General features: G+C 39.7%; 1 long non-coding RNA gene across 1 annotated transcript in view; it reads left to right on the forward strand.

Moving 5' to 3' along the window:
• The window catches only part of LOC308493315, a 61,914-nt gene that overhangs the window by 21,464 nt on the left and 24,093 nt on the right, over window positions 1-16,357 (forward strand). The window contains exon 2 of the long non-coding RNA XR_013992670.1: window positions 12,138-12,285. This is a non-coding gene — a long non-coding RNA (uncharacterized lncRNA). The remainder of the gene's footprint in view (window positions 1-12,137; window positions 12,286-16,357) is intronic.

The following is a 16,357-nucleotide window of genomic DNA, read 5'->3' on the forward strand; positions in this document are numbered from 1 at the left end:
ATTCTGTCGCCAACGAGACGCCAACTGCCACCTTCCCTGGGTCTGCAGCCTGCTGCCCAGCCCGCCGATTTCGGACTTGTCACCCTCCTCAATTGCATGAGTAGTTCCTTAAAATAAATCTTTCTTATTCACTCTTCTCTCTGTCATCACATGTGCACAAGCGTGCACACACACCCTGCTGAATTTTCCATGGAGAATCCTGACTGATACAGGAAGGCTGGATGTCTTGGAATGTCTGAATACTGGCCAGCCAGTTCCGGTGTGTTCTGCTATATAATTCCTTGGTACATCCTTTCACACACTCCCTCTTATTTTACAACTAGGTCAGTAAAAATCTGCTGGGTGTGTTGGCTTCCCCTGTGCACTAGAATTATTTCAGTACATAGAGGGAGACCTCCACGATAAGGTCATATTTGAGCTGAGTCTTGAATGAAAGAGTGATGGGAGCAATATGAATATCCATAAAAGAGCTTTCCAGACCATGGTACAGCCTGTGCAAATGGCCTGGGGCAAGAATGTTATTAAAATGCTTGGGGAAGCATCAGAGACCATTGTAGTCCAGAGTGGACCAGGGGTCAGGTCAGGAGATGCTAAGAAGAGGTGGGGTGGGGAGATCATGTAGGGCCTTTTCAGGACACAGTTAAGATTTGGGATTTTATTCTGAATGAGATGGGAACCTCTTGGAGAGTTTGGGCAATGGACTCACTGTGATTTGGCTTTAGATTTAAAAGGGCCATCTGGCTTCTGTGTGACAAACAGGTTAGGTTTAGGGGTGGTGGTGATGAGTGAGTGTGAAGCATGGAGGCCGGTTAGGACCATATGGTGATAACCCAGGTGAGAGATGGCAGGTGCCTTGTATCAGGGGACCTGGCCATTCTTCAGGAGCGGAGGAGGTGAGAAGTAGCTGGATTCTGGAGGTATTTTCAGTTAGAACCAAGGTCAAGTTATTTAGCATTTTTACTAAGTAGCTTTCTACCAGATGTAGATGAAAGAAAACTCCCTTTTCCGAGGGGACTCCCTGGCATCATATTTACAGTGGCAATTAACCTCATTCTTATTCTCTAGGGAACTCATCTGTTAGGATTAACCTTTGTTCTCAGAGAGGCTGGGTGACATGCTTTGTGACGGAAATCAAGCCAGATCCCAGAGCTGCAAAGCTACTCTTCCTTCCATTAAATTTCACATGTTTCTTCTGTTTCTGCTTTTGCATACCCATGTGGAGTTCCAATCTAAAAGGCCGTATGTAAAGATTTTGAGCATTAGGAAAAATGCTGAGTATTGACTGAATGGCTAATTAGCTTCATATAAAGTGATTAGCGTCTTAATTTCAAAAGACTAGCACCGTGAATTTTAGCAATTCTTTGAATTTTGTAGGCCCCCAAACAGATCATTCGTATTTGAGCAGTTTTTAGAAGTGCACTCTGTGAGGGAATGCTTACGTTCAATGAGCGATATTTTCTGTATTGCCTCGTTATTAAATATGTGTGTTTAACATTTCAATGTTATTAAAAGCATACCTAAAGATACTATTTAACTAACTATTTCTATGAGTAAAAATGGAAGTTTGCCAGTCCTGACTATTCAGGTATTCATTTATTCTGAAATAGCCAATGACCTATATATTTTTTTTAATTCTGAGAAATCTCTCCGTCACCTATGCATTCACTCTGAAACATTGGCCAGCCTGCTAACAGGCTTTATTGTCAGGATAGTGTCAGGCTACAGAGTATGTTTTATTGAAACATCAGGATTCTAACCAGTCGTTTCCTTTCTGTTCTTGAATAAGAACTTAAGTATTCTTGGAGAGTGTTAGCTGCTGTTATATTTAGAATGCTAGAGCATGATGCAAATGCCCACATTTTAATCAGAAAATATGGACATTGACATTAAAATGTCTTCCCCCTCACATATTGTGAGTCATTTTTCCTCCCCAGGAATCTCTTCTGCATGTTTCTATTAGACCCGTACCTAACTCACGTAAATTCTCAGCCTCTTGAGGCAGGCATTCATTCCTTTCTCTTCCCCATTCCTTTCCTCTGGAAACACAAATAGAATTTAATATATTCTGCACCTATTGGCAGTCCCTAAAATACTTGATATTCTGGCCATGAGGTAGCACTGACAGAATTAGACAGACCCTGTGTTCTGAAGACCCTACTCCTAAATAATCCTTTAAGTTAAATACTCTAAGGAAACACCTGCCATTAGCCTTGAGAGGCTAAATAACTGCCATCTGGTGACTTCTACCAATGGCTTATTCTTTAAGAAGAAAAAAAAAAAAGAGCATTTGTCAAGTGTCCAGAGAGAATTTTTTAATCTTTTCTTCTGTCCCATCAGAGATGAGTTCTGTGACTCTTTCAAGGTATATGCCTCTTGGATCCCTTTTTTCATTTCATTCCTCAGTGTTGAGCCAATCCTTGATTACAGGAGAATAAGGAGGTGGAAGTAGGGGGACGAGAGAGTATAAGACACAAGAAACACCAACTGTTTTCTAGCCAGGGTTATTCCATCCATGACGTTGACTGGGCTATGCATATACCAACACACCAAAAGGGACCGAATCTGTTTAGATAAGGCAATCGTCAAGGACGTGCAAGATGGCGCTGCATGTTGGGAAGTCTCATTGGTTAGATGATGTCTAAGGCCCCTTCCAGTGAAATCCTTTATTGTTCCCGTGCAGGTATTAAAGGGACCCAGTGACTTTTCCTGTCTTAGGAGGTGCTGTAACAGATGTGCGTCGATTCAGTCTAAGCAGGATAATTTATCCCGTTGAAGTCACTGGTACTCAACCCTATCGTTTGAGGTATTAGAATGATTGGAAGTCAGGCATACTTAAACCCAGGTTGCACATTTTACATGTTTTCAAAAGATTATGCAAGAGTAGAAATTGGAGTGTATTTTCCTCTGTGTCTTCTATTTAGCCTTGTTCTGTTCCGTTTTCAGTGAGTATACTAAATATGATGACAGTGTATACTGAAATGGTTATTTGGTAGTTTCGTTAAGTTTCAGGGCCCAAAATTTCCTAATCCCATTAACAACTATATATATATGCATCGCCCCTTAAAATCACAAATATCTCAAATATTTAAGTTTTTTTAAGTAAAATATCTCAAATATTAGGAAACAAATAATTAACATAAGATACATTTTCTCATAGAGCCTCAAGACTAAACCAAACAATTCTGTTTGAAATTATACATAGGAACTTAGTAACAGAATACAAAAAGTAAAGTTCTCTTTTTTATAACGTTTTGAAAACAAATTTTGTAACCTGCACAGTTAACTTGGTAAGTGAGAATTATTAGAAAAGATTATTGCTACATTATGTACAATTAAAAATGAGTATTATGAGAAAAATAAATGTTAAATGGTTTTTGCTTAATAAACATTCTTAAAAGAAGAATTTTTATTATCTGAAATTATCATTTAAACTCTTGTAGCAAGTTGGCATGATCACCATGTATTGCCATAGAATTTACAGGAAAAACTGCAGAACATACCAAAAAGAAAAGAAAATCGGTGGTTTTCCTATGCAATAAATCGATTTTTCCCAGATATATCAGTGGCAGTTGACTCTATTCCCATCCTATGGGAGGTAAGATTGGAAGTCAGTGAAGACACAGCATCTTATAAAAATGTTATAAAAAGGACACACACCCTGTTTATATGAGCAGAAGATATGTATTTAGTGAATACCAGAATAACAACAGAAACAGGCAGAGCTGATTTGTGTCCTGTTCTCCATGGACCGTTTGACATGTCTCATTATCACATGTCAACAAAAGGAGCAGAAAACTTCAGAGACATTGTATCCCATGCAGCATAAAGATATGCAATTGAGCAATACTAGTGCCTAAAAGCTGCATGCACATTGTTCTTGCACTGAGAATGTATATAGTACCATGTTTTTAAAGTTTCAATAAACCTTTTATCTGGAAGCAAGTAAAATTCAACAAAATTCACGAGGCATACTTAGCTTTTCCAAGCAATCTAAATGAATCCACAGTGTGTTAACACATTGGAAATTCTCTTAAAGCCACATCATTTCAATGTTTCATTGTAAATCAAAAAATGCAACTTATCCTTAAAAGTTACTTTTATTTTTAAATATCCCCAGATTTTTGCAAAGCAGAACTAAATCAGTTTCTGAATACGTCATGGATGAAATACACTCTACCTGTTAAACCACCAAAACAAACATTATGCTTTTCCTTTCTAAAATTAAAATTTATAAATATAATTTCCCCCCTAGCAAAGGAAATTTGATTTCTTTTCAAGGAGGAACACGTGTAACTGATAGGAAAGGATAAAAGAAAAAAGAATACTAATTACACGGCAGTAACAGTTCACCATTTTGCTTTTAATGGAAGGCAAAAAAAATTAAAAAGGCTGATTTTTCTATTTTAGGCATGTTCTGTTGTTTATTAAAGAAGAATCATCATTCCTAATACTTATAGACCATGTATGAGTCCAGTCCTAACCTATATTTACACCACAAATAAAGTCTTAATTGTTGCTTCAATGTAAGTTCCATCACAACCATCATTTATTCAAGCATAGATATGTAAAAACTCTTCTTTAATCTTAGTGATTTCTGCGGCTGGCACATTATTAACAAAATAACGTGTTTTCCACCAATCGTTTTGATGTGTATAGCAGGTTGCAGTGTTTAGAAAGATGACAATGACAGGAAATATACTGAGATGTGCACACAAAACGCAGGACAAAAAGATCTCCAGAAACCTGGTTGAAGTTTGAAAGAACTTCCTTGTTTTGAGAAGCATAGAATAGTTCGAGTTTTGTTTGATGATAACAATGGATGGAGCAGGGAGAGGATGCTGAATTCTGATCAGGGAATGGTACCCGTGCCCCCACAGGTGCCTCGGTCTGCAGTGTCAGTGGGCAGTGCCCCGCTCAAACCTGACAGTCACACAGACATCTCCCAGCTTGTATTGGAAATTCGCTGGGTACAAAATAAACCAGGGGAGCTACCAAAGATGTTAGAAGGCGGGAGTCACCAGGCAGCTGAGAAATCCTTGTACCAGTTTCCATTCCTATTCACAGATTTTATCTCTTTAAAATGCCTTTTAGAGAAAATTTACAAAGGAATAAATAAATACACACATAAATACAAAGAAAAGAGGAGAAGGCAGAAGTCAGGAAATAGGTGTTCACTTTTTCCTGAGGCATATTCCTGAAAAGCAAATAGAAACCAGAAAACAGTACGACAGAGAAATCATCAACATCCATTTATACGTCGAGTGACGTTGGTAAACCCCTTACACCGAAAGTTGTAACTACCAGGAAACTAACATGGACCGGGCTTGTAACTTTGCTTTATATATTGCAGCTCTTTGATCAAAATATTGGCCCAAGCCCAGTATTATACTGAGACTCGTGTATAATGTGTATATTTTTTGCTTCCCGATCTCCTTTGTAAGACATGAATTTTAGTTTTTTTTCTACACAAGCAGGATGATTTCCTGACTCCATGGCACTTATGTGCAGAGCTCACAGCTGAGCAGAAGGAAATATTATTGTCGCCAAGTCTTGGCACCTCTATTTAACCCAAACCCTGAGAAAGAAGCACACACAGATCATTTCACTGGATAGCATGATTCACATCATCTGCGTGGTGTCTATGACAAACCACGCCAAGAACAAGTCAAATGACCTTGTGTATACACAGTATCTGACCGTGAAAAGAAGTACTTTTAAATTTAGTTATCTTCATTGTTCCCATGCAAATGTATGGTTAATCCTTAAAAGTCTGTACTTTATTCTCAAAAGTCTTCTAAGAAGATCCTTACCTAAAATTTTTAGAAAAATATTTTATATTTCTAAAACATAAATTGGCAAATGACATAACTCTAGTGTTAAACCTACTGGGCTTTACTTCCCCCCCCCCCCAGAAAGACCTAACAAAAGAGAACTGTAATAACATTTCTTGTCATTTATGATTTATTAACATATTTTTGTGACAAAAAAATACTCTGAATAACTGGCCTAATCCTAATAATCAATATATGTAGTCCATCCTCTATTCAACAAAAATTTAGTCACTGAATTTTTACATACTTTTCTTACTCACCTACATACTCACTAAAATTTCATAGCTTAACTAACATCTTACTTTCACTTATAATGAACAAGCTTCACTCTGATGATTTTTCTAATTCAATTGTTTCTTTAAATTCGAGATATTCATTCAGTGGATTCCAAATTCCACAACAAACGCAAGGTCCTGGAGCTCAAGGGTCATACTCCCTTTTCTTCATCCATGTACGTATGTATGAAACACGAAGCAATTTATTTTTAATCAAACCTAATCATCTCTGAGTATTACCCCTCTGCCTTCAATGTAAACAGATAAAATGGCTTTCAGCAACCAGGTCAGTTATGTGGATGTACATTACTCGTGGGCAAAACCCTCTGACCATTTTGTCTGGCATTGAGATGTGACTTCCCAGTGGCTTAGCAGGAAGGTACAGGAGGCTCTGGCCATCACAGACCCTGAGTTTCTTTGCACTGCACCTGAATGGTCACAATGCACCCTTTAATTTGCAAAAAGTACATCATAAAGCAAACACATTTCCTTACTTCTGCCATCATGCCTTATTCTGTTCATCCCACAAAAGCAGACATACACGTTTGATTAATCTTAATTTTACATTTAACAGTTGTTGGATAGACACCTTTACAATAAAAAATTTTCACTTAAAGATTCAAAACATTCATACCTCAAAACTAACTGCAAATTAAGCAGCTAACTCTGTAAAAAGAAAAACCTCCAAATTTAAACAGAGCTCAATGTTTCAAAGTAGGGAAACCACATATCACATTAGTTGCTGCTTTCAAGGTCAGAACTGAGATCAGGCAGTTCCCCTCCATGATGCAATTGGAAGATAAAGACACTACTTCCCGGGGAAGCTTTGTCTGCAGCTTTAAGCACAAGTGGGTCAAGTTGCCCAGTGATTCTTTGCCTCTGTCTAATTAATGACTTGCATTTAGTTTGCCGAAGAACTCATGAATATATTGCCCCCTCCAAAAAAAAAAAAAAAAAAGAAAGAAAGAAAGAAAAGAAAAGAAAAGTATAGACAGAAAGACCCAACAACAACAACAACAACACACACCAAAATTACCCCATCAGGTATTCTCATTTTCAGAAGTGAGCAGCAAGAATAGCCTTTAAAAATCTCATAATAATTTTTTAATAAAGAAAAGATTATCTTCCTTCATGTTTACTTGACTGTCTGGAAAATCTGTATTCCAGGAAATAAGGATTTTCTGCCTGAATCTTAAGCATATAAATAGCCTGAGATCACTTTCAAATACTAACCAGCGGCAGAAATGACTGCCTTCTGCAAGCATGTGTTTAAATGGTCAGAAATCACCTTGAAATGTGAAAGTAATGACCATTTGCTCTGGGTTTCCACATGAGACCTGCGTAAGTGCTCTGGAAGGAGCCCCTCTCCGGCAAGACTACAAGGCTGCTTTGTTTCATTTCCCACGTTCCTGTGTGTACGGTACTGATTCAGTTTCATTTGTCAGCAAATGTCTGTTTACCGGGCTTCCTGTTATTAATTATGGGAAACAGGTTTTCTTGAATTATATTGGAGATGCTTTTAACTCTTGTCCACACACTTCAAGGCGAGGTACTGACAAGTTCTTTAATGTTTACACAAAGCCGGAAGCAGGGGTAAAATCCATCGCTGCCTCCATAGCTTACAATTTCTTATCTCTCACAGAAAAAAAAAAAAAACGCACGAAAAAAACCCAGAAATAATGAAAAACAAATCACAGCAACTTCTATTCCTATTCCTAGACACTGAGATAACAGTTGGGGACTTTGTTCATTGGCCACAGCGATTAATTTACAGGTCACAGTATAAATTTTGAACCCTTCAATAGCCCACAAAAATGTTTCAAAAATCAACTCAAATAGTAAAGTGCTAAAAGACAACAATAAGATATAGTCTATATAAATGTATCCATAAGGAAGCAAAAATACTGACCTGATTACAGAGTGTATTACAAAGCTTTTCATGTTGGAACATCTGGTCTGTCCATCTAGCTCTCTGTCTTTGAAATACACTTGCATGCATTAAAATCATAAAGGAGCCAAAACATCTGGAAGTTTTAGAAGAAAAGCAAAATAGTTATGGGGGGGATCCAGATTTAAAAATGCAGATGTTTAATTGGGCTGTCAGTTGTGTTACGAGGAAATAAGGGCAGAAATAACCAGAAGCCACTGGTGGAAAATTAAAATAGTTTCATGAGCCATTGCCAAGCTAAGAGCAATGAAACAGGTAACATAATATGGAGAGGGGCCTTCTAAACTGGGATCTGAAAATGTTACCATGTGCAATTTTGTAAATTAGCCATTTCCAAAAAATCTTTTTCATTAGAGCACAATAAAAGTTTTTCAGACTCTCCCCCTCTCTCTTTGGTCATTAACGTCGGGCAGTTACTCCAAGTTTGGCTTTCATCAATGACGAGCTCTCCCCCCACCCTCGCTGCTCCCTTTCTAAGACCCTCTAATACTGCTGAGTGGCCAGAAATTACAGATATAGAAAAGCTGACAAATGACTGCCAGGCCCCTCCTCCAGTGCCTCGATAGTCAAAGCGCCTGCCAGACCACGCCCGAAAGCAGAAGCTGAGAGACAAAGGCACAAAGATTCCATTTTCTCAGTGAAAATAGATTTCATGTGTAACACACGAGTGAGAAAAATTGAAAGCTGACACATATGCGCAGTTTTAGAGAGGCAGTGCTGCGTATTTCAAGAAGATTGAAATTGCATTTGATTGCATCAAAGCCTAACAATGTTGTCTAACCTAAAAGTCTTTTCAGTCTGTAAAAAGACATTCAGTGGCAAGAGATTTTTTTTTTTTTTTAATCACATGGTTAAAAAGGAGAAAGGAGCTCAGTGGAGAGATGTTGATTACATACTACTGTTTCATAAAGAATTAACATTGGCTCATAACACAGGGCCTACAAAATAAAGGGGGAAAGTTAAAAAAAAAACCCTATGGAATCAAAGGATTCAGCAAGATAATATTAAATCCTTATGAGTATGTTTCCTATAAAAAGAATCCCCTCCCAGCAGCCCCAGGGTATCATTACTGGAGAGGCAGCGAGTGGTTTATTAGAGATTCAAACCTTGGCATCTAAACCTTGCCAAGCATGCAAGTTTTAGCTTGTGAGCTCAGGACCCTTGGCTCCCACGAACCCTTCTGGCATCTCACAGAGAGGGCCGTCTGCTTGGCCTTCACGCCACACAGGCCAGGCGGCATGTAGGTGCAAAAGCTAGGATTGGGAGACAAAGCGGTATCATTGTCAGGAGATATGGGGCATGCTTTTCCTCCTCCCTAGAGTCGTATGTGCCAGGGTAACTTTTAGAGAAATGTTTGTAAGAAGAAATGAGAAAATGAATTAAGGAATTATCTTCAAGTGATACGAAAGAGGGGAGAGAGTACGGGACTAGAGAGAAGGGAGAGAAAGAGAGAAGGGAGGAGAGTTTGAAGTATTCATTTAAAATAATCTTTTCATGAAAAGGAGGGAGCTCCTCCCACCTGCCCGCTTAGATTTGTCGGTTGGTATGTGTTTGTATTTCTTTAATTTCATACACCATGCAAAACAGACTCAGCTGTGTGTGAGTAGTGATTGGGAGGCTACTTTCATAGAGGAGAATTCTATGAGAAGTTTGAAACGGACTATTTGATAGAATTTTGTCTCACTCAAATGCCCTCAGCCCGGGGCTCTGAGGGCTCAGCTAAAACGTCCAGTCAATATTTCCATCTCAAATCGAATCTGCTTCCATCCCAATGAATTCAGTGGTTCTGTTCTTGGTCGATACATTCAATACTCACAGAATAATTGCAACAGGCTTGATAGATGTGGGAAAGTGTTAGACCATTAACAGGTTAAAATGTATTTGATGGTAACCATCAGGGGTTATAGACCAAGAAATTGCCCTGGGAATAATTAATTTTTAAAGATTTACAATAATTATTTTTTTAATTGAGAACACATTTTGTACTCCACCACTCCCTTTCAAGAAAGATCCTGCAATTCTTAACTTCTTTTATTCAATAGAAATATCAGAGAGAAAAGAAACTAACAAAGGACACCATAGTCTGAGAAGAGATGACTGAAAGGAGAGTGAGGTTATTAGGTAACTTCGAGGACAATTAGAACGTTCTACACACACTCTTCCCACAACAATATTCACGGTACGATACATTCTAACTAGCCTTTCCAAGCGAATCCAAATACCGTGCAACATTTTAAACAATATATTTTATAATATTAATTAATACAATTCATATTTCATCTGAGGTATCAAAAATACCTAAGCGCTCAAAGCATTCATCTATTTGCTATCCAAAGGGAGTATGGTAGAACCCTTGTTTGGGAATTTGGGAGCATAACTTTTTTTGCATATTCAGCCACTCTGTAATTTTAGTGGGTCTTTAAGCCTCGGTTTCCCTATCCGCCATACGATAGAAAATCCTGTGGGGATTTGTCGACAAAGGTAACATTGACTCCAAAATGCTAACATCTGCGTGTGCGAGGGGGTAGAAGGAGTGTGAAACTTCTGTTGTGTTTTAAAACTTTAAATTTCATATGAGGACCAATTCAGCTAATAGAGATAGGACTTCCCCAGGGAAATCCGTCAAATCCTTGTGTGGAAAGCCACACACGTACCGCAACACAGCTCGGCTGGCTGGTGTATTACTGCACTTTTCAGAAAGGTTCAACCTTCTGTAATATTAATCTGATACCCTGAGGTTTAAATTTCTTCAAGTATATCTGACGTATTTATTTAGATGAACTCTTTCTCCCTTGTCAGTCAGTGTCCTGCTCAGCAGATGTGCACAGAATGACTGAGTGAGCCAGGAGAGCCAGTGACGCACAGAACCCCAGACAGGAAACAGGAGGTGTATTTAGCCCCACCCCTGAGAGCTGGGGACAGCTGGAGTGGTGGTAGGAGGATAGGCCCACAGGGCTGCACACCTCTTCAGGGTGCTTCCTGAGAGGTCCCCAGAACCTCACCCAGATGCCAGCGAACACAGGACAGAATTATGGGACGAAAACATAGTGTTACATGGAAGATACTTGGGAAAACAGCGATTGGCTTTTCAAATGAAAGTAGTGGAAATGTATTCCTGAAGAGAGAGTACATCGTGTCTAATCTGAGATCAACAAACTTATAATTCTAAAGTCTCTCACAGTGTCTTTTTTTTTCAAATGAAACACCAGGATTCTATGATTTAACAGTAAAAAGGAAAAAAAAAACACATATTTGCTTGTCTCTGTTTAGCCTAATTGAAAGGGAGAAAACTACATTGCTTAATCCCAATTCAATATTTTCTGTTTGGAAAATTCAACTGTTATCATAGACTAGGAGAACGATATAAAGATAACATAGTATAATTTAAATACAGAGGGTGCCAAAAAACGTATATACATTTTAAGAAAGAAAGAAAAACTGTATGAAAATTGTAATACTCAATATATACCGATAACAAAAGATGAATATAAGTCACGTTTGACTTCTGCAATGACAAGAGGTGCTCAGAGTGGTTCCCATCAGTGTCCAGACACTTCTGATTACGGTGAACTACTGCTTGAGCAACGTTGACCAAAGTGTCCACTTATATACATTGTTTCGGCACCCCTGGTAGATATATTAGTCTCTTTAAAGAAATTAAATGATAAAAAAAGCAAATACATTTGATATGTTTGGGAATAAAATCTAGATTTATTTAACAATTGTACTAATGTTATTTAATATTTTAAAACCTTTCTACACATGGGAAATACTTCCAAATGAAAACTAATCCTTATAATTAATTAGCACAGTGGAGGTAGCCAAAACTACTTCTTTTATCTCTTCATGGGTCTCTGGTTGTTATTTGACAAGACTTATTTTATGAGGGGGAACCCCAAACAAATGTCTTCTGGGGCCACATCAGTAGCCCCAGAAAAGGGGAAATTTGGGATGTGTAAAGTGTGCAAATCTCTATGGATGGTTGGATTGGCATATGTCTCCATAAGAGGATACAAATCAATTTTAGTTACTTTGCTTAGTATGGCCTGAGTTTCAGGTAATGTCACTTTTTGTTTTGTACAGGGGTCTTGGCAAAATTACTAACAAATCCATAAAGGAAACTGAAGGCAGTTTGATGGGCAGCTCTGATGACAGTCCCACAAAAGTCCAAGAAGTGTGTCTGTCCCCAAAGGAGAGTATGGCTGTGCTCTACAATGCGGACACAATTTGGGTACGTCATTCCTGTCAGTCCCGTCGAAATGCTTTGTTCTTTCCACTCTGTTTCTTCTTTTTTCCCTCAGTCTCTCTTTCTCTTCCTTTTGTTTGTCTCATTGACAGATGTCTTTTATAATTGATGTTGTTTACTGTTTCTTTCACCAAATATATGCCACTTAGGTGAAGCACCCAGAGGGCCCCTCAATACACATTAGGGGACACTAAGCCAGGACACTCTGAGCATCTCATCAGGGCCATTAGCATAAGCGTCCCGGTGCCACTGAGCACAAGGCTACATTCAAAGGGCAGCTTTCATCCTCCTCGTTTTAAATATGAAAGTAAACCTTGAAGCCCTTTGAAGGACCCAAGCAAACAACACACATGTGAAAACAGATCCACAAGCCGTTGAAAACTCCCTTACGTCAAGTCTGTAAAGACTCTTAGCAGTTTTTCCAGAAAGACCTGCAGGTAAATGATGGCTTTTAATAAGACACTTGACAATCTCAATTATGAGAATCATCATTGCGTGTCTTCTGTGCCATTTCATGTTCCCAGCAGGACTTTTTATTCTCATCAAAAGCTTCCAGGGATGTCTACTCTTCTCTGTGTGTAAAGCGTATTTTAGTGGTCCCACAAAGCTGCACTTTTTTTTTTAAGCAAAAAAACAAACAAACAAACAAAAAAAACAACTTTGTCAAGTGGTCAGACAGACTGGAACTAGAGGATTATAGGTAAGAGGGATAAAATGAAGGGTTGAAAGCTATAATTTCTATTTCTGTGCTGGCAGTCACATCGGCTGCTGGAGGCGGGCGGTTTAAAGATACGGGTCCTCTGGGGACAGTGTGACGGAATCAGTCTGGGTGGGGAAGACACAGTATATGGTGGGGACGCCGTACTGGGCCCTGTCCCCCTGAGTCTCTGCTTTCCCTTCTCCACACCTGTGTCCCCCACTTTCCATTGGATTCCATACCCGACTTTGACAAGTTCATATATTACTTTCCTTCCTCCCATTTGCTCACCTTTTTAAGCCCTTTTTTTCTGACCAATTCCTTGGTCTCTGACTGTAGTTCCATGCTGGGTGCTCCTAGAAGACACACAGCTTCCTCGCTCAGCCCGAGGCTCGTTCATCTCTGAACATGCTGAGGCTGCAGGTTATCAGAAGTCCCTCCCCTGGAGTGGTTTTAGAGGACACATGTGCATGTGTGGGTGTCAGGCCGTCCAAGCTGGAGACGGAGTACTTTGGAGAATGAATTATAGCAACAGGACTGCCAATAAAATGGTGAGATACGGTGCCTGTGTAGCTTACATAGTATTCCCTATGATGGTGGACGTTTCAGTTTGTTATTTGGCTTTATCCTTATCTTTTCTTTTTTTAACACCTGCTACAAAGTAAAAGTTCATTTTCCTACATAAGCGAATACTTGGTTATCAATATTTCGTTCACAGGTTTTCTTAATCCTCCTGTTTCCACCTGCCAAAAAAGAACTAATGATTCTCCCTTCTACTGCCCGCCCCACCCCCCCAGCCCCCCAAAGTGTGCAGGGGCTCTTATCCTGAGAGAGTTTACAGCTTAAATGGACTGCAAGCCCTACTCATTCAACACTTTGATTTAAACTTTGGCAAGGTCCTATTAAATTTAAGATGCCATTACACTGCAGGATATCTAATATAGCCAATAAATTATTCATGGTTCAGAGAAAGATACTTTGGAAGGTAGACGGGGTTATCTCCATGGCCGGCGAGGCTGTGCATTGCACCCCTCCAGGGGGCACCATTGGCAGGGACGAACGGTGTGACGGCGCTCTCTAGAATCGTACATCCATGTGTGCCTTAGTCAGAAATAATAGCGAGGTGTCACAGAGTAGGCGTAACGTGCTTGTCCTGGCTCCAAGATCCTGTAGCATGGGGAAGACATGGCTCCAGCTCTGCATCGCTTTGGGCTATTAGCTCAGTGTGAGTCCATCAGTAGTAACGTGCAACTGCTGGGAAAGCCGAGTGTGGTAGTAGCGTGGGGTTTCTGATGCCAGCAGGGGAGAAGTCCCTCATCTTCACCGCTGGTCCAATGACTCCAGAACTGACCACTTCTCAGATAGTGTCCTCAGCCTGGCCTGGTTTGTAGATGAAGCAAGACACCCCCTGGTCTGTTCATTCAACAAATGTTCCACACCCAGCATCATAAATAATCAAGGACTCAGGAAAGCAAGAAATGGTTAAATTGCAGTTTTTTTCAATAACCTGTGAATAAATATGGACTGGTTGTCCAGGGAAATACGCCCAAATCATGTAGTCTTCAAAATTCCCCTGTGGGAACATGACTCCTTGCTTCTAGCTTTGGAACAAATGCTTCTAGAGGTTTTGATAAATAGTACACTTTTGATAACGCAGCGGGGAAGTTGTTGGTTGGGTCCTGGAAAACCCTCCTCCAGTGCTCTCTATTCAGGCACTAAAAAGCAAAGACAGACCTTGGCGCCGTTGTTGATGAAGCAATCAGTGTGTTAACACTACGTTTTCTCATCATGCGTTGGCAGACCTCACTATTTGCTTCCTGGCTTATAAGACCAGCTTCAGCTGATGAGGTCTCGTCACACTTACAGCTTTTGTAAACCCCACAAACAGCTCTGAGGGCGCTCACTCTGTTTGCCACACATTGTGGTGATCTGGGCCCATCCTTTTCCACAGAAGCAAACGTTCCACCCTCCACACCTCAGCCTGAAGACCTGTAGCTCACCACGTGGACACCAGAGCGCTGAAACTCATGCCATGTCCCTGGTTTCCAACGGGAACAGTAGTCTTGTGGTAACAACACTGGATCCCTTCCTTCCTGCGATGAGCTCACTCTCCCTACAGCCCTGACAGCTGGAAGCCACAGCTATTGTACCGGCTGTGGCTTGTGTCCTGTGGCAGGAAGCTAGGTACACAGTCCAGAGAGCCCTGATTGTTCTGATATTTTCTGGCAGCTCAAGAAACTTGCAGACTGGCGGACACACTGTTTTGTACCAAGCCCATCTTGGAACCCAACACAAAAGCATAACTTGTCACAATCTGAACCACGTGTAGGTATTGCATGATGCCTTTCTCTTACCGATTGACAACTGTCCATTGGGGCCAGACACCACGCTTCACCACCTTAGACAGAGAGCACTTTATTATGAGAGAATTAAACCCAACACTGCTCAAGTCACTGACTCTCTGTGGTTTATTTGATGACCTCACATCTGTCATCATTTTCCCAAGTGATCGCATGATGTGCTCCTATCTGAGTATTTTGGAGAGGATTGGTTAATTGGAGTTAGAAATTGATTCTCAGAATATCGTGAGAACCATTATGCTCTGTAGTGGCATACAGAGTGCCTCCGGGAAACATGATTATCAGATACTGGTCGATTTGCTAGAAATCAAGAAATCTCCAAAAGAAGTAGAGAATTATTCAGTGATGAGCATACCCAACTGGAGTTTGGGTTCACGAAATATCTGAAATAATTTTGTGTTTTGGAGCTGGAAACACATCTCTACATTATTTATTCAGAATGCTTTTATTCTTTAAAAAGACTCAAAGAATCCAGAATGACTACTGGATTAATTTGTCTTTGAATTGGCTACCAATTATTATCTTCATCATAAGAGCATTAGTGCTTTTTACTCAGAAAATTAAGAATGAAATGGCTTTTAGTTAACACCCTACAATTACCTTATTAATCAAAGTCAGTACCAGTGATCTCCTTGCAACTCAACCGGTTTCCTCAGAACAAATTCGGGATTGCTCCAATTCACACAATAACTGTGCAAAGATACAATAACATATGACTTTTTGACATATGACATATGACAGATTTCCTCATTTTTTTTCCTCTTTCCTACCCTTCCTCCAAAACATGGCCGTATTCCCCCTTGTATATTTTATTTGCCTTAATCTCCAATTTAATTTAATATTTCTCTTTGCTTAATTATTTCTTCTGGAATTTTACACACACAGTGATTAAATCTCTCGCATGATCTAATAGTCAATTTTAAATAATTATGTATGCTTTCTATTTCAGTGACAGTGATCTCTGATATGGCCGTCTGGTGAGAAATGGTTTTGCACTGTG

This window comes from Rhinolophus hipposideros (genome assembly GCF_964194185.1).
Source record: "Rhinolophus hipposideros genome assembly, chromosome: 26".
Lineage (NCBI taxonomy): Eukaryota > Metazoa > Chordata > Mammalia > Chiroptera > Rhinolophidae > Rhinolophus > Rhinolophus hipposideros.